The sequence below is a fragment of the Rhagoletis zephyria genome, unplaced genomic scaffold, assembly GCF_001687245.7.
Source record: "Rhagoletis zephyria isolate East Lansing unplaced genomic scaffold, Rhagoletis_zephyria_1.1 Rzeph_scaffold_01006, whole genome shotgun sequence".
Taxonomy (NCBI): domain Eukaryota; kingdom Metazoa; phylum Arthropoda; class Insecta; order Diptera; family Tephritidae; genus Rhagoletis; species Rhagoletis zephyria.
Genome location: NW_016158090.1, coordinates 8015 through 11870, shown reverse-complemented (window position 1 = coordinate 11870; position 3856 = coordinate 8015). Strand labels below are relative to the sequence as shown.

Genomic DNA, 3856 nt, shown 5'->3' with positions numbered 1-3856 from the left:
CATTTGTGCTACACACTTTGCGAGACAGTCAGCCCTTTCGTTGCCTTCAAACCCTTCATGTCCCTGAACCCTCCACAGCCTTAGGCTATTGTGGGCTCCCAGGTGGTTCAAGAGTTCACAAGCCTTGATGCCGTTTAAAAAGACTGTAAGGCCTGTAACACTGCCTGACTATCCGACACAATATTTATTCTGGCTACATTTTCCTTCTACGAAGGCATTCGCGAACACAGACTTCGATTGGGAAGACTTCCGCCTGGAATATGGTTAGGTATGAGCCCATTGGCAGACTTTTTTGGAATCTTAGTCCAAGTACGCCATAAATTATATCGCTACCTAAAGGTGAAAAGGTGCCAAGTCCATTTTTTCCAAACTTAAGTGTTTGATGCGGAATGGCAGGTAATATGAAACTACGTCGATTTTTCGTCTCTCCTGAAGAATTTGCAAAAATGGACTTGGCACCTTTTCACCGTTACGTGACGTATTGTATATTGACAATAATAAGGGTATAAGTTTGTACTTAGAAATCAGGTATATTTACATGTTTGCGGCCGCCGTTTTACTAAGGCATCGGTAAAATATTCGTGTAAAAAAGGTTGCTAAAATGTTAAGAGATACATATTTTCTGTTTTTCGCAAATAACTATTACTCATTGTCCCGAAACCTACCAAAATCCAATCAAGCCCATGTGTGGCAACACTGATCACATGCTTGATTTAGTGCATTGTGCGCAATGTTGGCAATGAGGCGATAGCAGGACTCAAAGGCTATGCAGCGCTACCTCGATGGCATTGCTTGTTGCATGCGTTAAGAATTGTCCATATGTACATATGTGAAAAAAGAATTTGGTAAAAAATACGATTTATTTTATGTAACTTTCGTGAGATAGGTTTTTGGAAGCGTATGATTACATATAAGTGATGTTTATTTGATGATTTTTTTTTGATGTTTATTAATATTTAGTGATGAGGTCTACTATTGAAATGAGTTAGAATGTGATCATATATATATCAAACATGTGCTCATTGGTTAAGGAACAAAAAAAGGATTACTGACTAATTAATAAAAGTGTTTAAAACTAATTTACCTTAAATCAATTGTCTTCCAATAAAATGATATTATGGAACCAACTTACAAAATTTCAGCCAAATCCAACAAAACTTGATGGAAATATATCTAATTGGTTTTAAAGTTGCATTTAAAGTCCGCAGTTTGCGGAAAATAAACAACAGCGTTGAGCGGCCTCTAAATCTTGTTCAAATAAGCTTAAAATTTAGGGGGAACTTGTCTTCATATTATCTTCAAGAATCCGAACTTTCTCAGTCGAAATTCAAAAGTCTTTTCGTTATGAATCACCCTAATGTACTTACATATCGATGCCTGAGTGGAAGATCAACCTATCTCGGCAGCCAGTTCGAAAACGCTCTATCTCAAAAAACTTTTCAAGAACGGCCTATTTCAGAATTTAATTGAAAAACACCATATCTCTAAATTCGGTTCAAAAACGCCCTATCTCACTTCAAAATGTATTGAAAATATGCTGATATAGGGCGTTTTTGAAACGAATTCTGAAATAGGGCGTTCTTGAAAAGTTTTTTGAGATAAAGCGTTTTCGAACTGGCTGCCAAGATAGGTCGATCTTCAACTCAGCCATCGATATATTGAATGCATTCAAGTTAAAAATTGTTAAGAATGAAAGTCATTACTTACCTTGAAAAATTATAAATATTAATGGTATTTCCATCCAGTGAAACATGTCGAAGGATTTTGTAAAGCCTTTAACATACGCCAATTTAAATTTGCAAAATCCCGTGCATTTTGGACACAGTCAGTTATAGCATATCTGCAAAAATAGAGTATTTACTTAAATACAGATGCTCGTTTTTTATGCTGTGGAAAACTATCCACTGAGGTATTAAACCTAAATTACAATTAGAAATGCCCAATGGCCTGAAATAAGCACTTAAACGGAAGCTACAGGGATCACTTTATCATAGCTTCTCATTCGAATTTTCCAAAAAATGTTTGAAGTAAAACTTCTTAATCGAATTCGGAGATGTTTGCGTTAAATATTTAACACCAAGTCATAAAATCTGTATCGTTCGTTCAATTTTCAAAAAGGAGGCAAGTGTCAAATGAAAGGGCTTGCCATGTGGATGTGTAATATGGTTTTAGTTTTGTGCCATATGTAAGAAAATCAGAATCAAATTATTAGATAAGTTAAATAAATTACCCCTATACGGGTATCAATCGAAATGGTTTTGAATAAACTTAATTATTTAATTACATTTAGGAGGGGTGCCTCCAGTTTGAAAAATCGAATCTAGTTAAATAAGTGTTGTGTTTAAAATACTATGCAACAATTTAAATATTTTTGAGGTGCTTGAACAGAGTGGCCACCTGTTTAAAAAGTTAAACTCAAATTACACTGTGGGACAGCCGAAACCAGCACGGACTTTCTTGACATTTTCTGAAAGCATACCCATCCATTAGTAAAACACTCGGTTGATTTGCAAAAGTTAGCTCGTATTTTTATTTTATAGCCTACTAAAGTTTTCATGTCTCGGCCTGAGTAGTGTTCAGAAAAGACGAAAAAATAGTTAAGATAAATGTCTGAGCGAATTTAAAGGTTAAAAGCGTCAGTTTGACCCTTACTTCAATAAATCCCGCAAAAAACAAATTTGGAAGGTCGTTAGAGGATTGATATATTCTAGAAAATCATTCTCCGGAAAATTTTACTAGGGGTCTTCTCAGGCAAAAGCTTCGTGCTACCAACGTAAAAGCCTCTAAAAGTTTAAAATAAAAAATCAACAAAAAACTATTTTTATAAAAAAAATTTTTTAAATTTTCTTGCCACAGATTTTTTTTCTCGATGCATCAGATCGAAAAACATGTATTTTTTTACTTGCATCTCTAAGACAAATGGAGTGCCACAAACAGTGATGGTAAATGTGGCCAGAGAGAAGAAAGTTGAAGAGTTGATTTTTTGGAAATAAAGATGAAATTCGAATTTTTCTAGAAAAATTCGATTTTATCCGAATTTTAGTAACACAAAGTTCGACTTCAAAAATTCGCCATTTTGGAGCTAAAATTCGAATATCGAATTTACCCATCCTTAAGCTAAACAGCCCGAAGGTGGCCAAGCAAGCGCCCCCATACTGGGATACATAGTAAATATGTATGTATTAAACTCCTGCGCAATTCCATTTAAACGGCCTAACAAGACATCCGATCGCCGCGCAAATACTTTCCCTCCTTTACTCTCATCGTTCGGGTCAAGTGTGAGTAAGCATAAACCAGTTTCTGCAAGCGTACGTAAACTACCGATCAATAGCAAGACGCGTAGAGTATTTACTTTGCCTTCCGCAACTACTGCGAGTAAAAGGTATTTGACAGTAGAGTACTCTACTGGTAGTACTTGAGTATTTTCGAAGAAAACATACATTTGTGGTATCTGAATACAACTAAGGATAGAAATGTAGTGGGGCCATGAAGGGAGCGACGAGCAAAACGTACTTTCAACTAAAATGCTGATATACATACCTAAGTACATATCACACACCGTCTTCAAAAGAGTCACAACTCAAAATTTGGCATTATTGAGATTATGCGCTCAAAATGTACGCAGAGCTTTTATTTACCTTTCAGCAGAATCTGGAGCAAATTTTGTTATAATTTGTTAAAAAAAAAACCTAAGGTAAAGTAGCCCTTGCCCATATGATTATCATGTGTTAAGAAATAGTTTTTCGCATTTTCTGACAAACGTATTATTTTGAGTTGTGACTCTTCACCTACCAAATTTGATCCGGATATCTCTAAAACTGAGAGACTAGATTGCATACAAACAGACAGACAGACG

General features: G+C 35.5%; 1 long non-coding RNA gene across 1 annotated transcript; it reads right to left on the bottom strand.

The window, feature by feature from the left end:
• Nucleotides 1-366: 366 nt before the first annotated feature.
• Nucleotides 367-783, bottom strand: LOC108362417 (uncharacterized). The gene is made up of 2 exons (XR_001847464.1): nt 666-783; nt 367-596 (listed from the first exon to the last, which is right to left on the bottom strand). It is a non-coding gene; the product is annotated as an uncharacterized LOC108362417 (long non-coding RNA).
• Between the last annotated feature and the right edge of the window lie 3073 nt (nt 784-3856).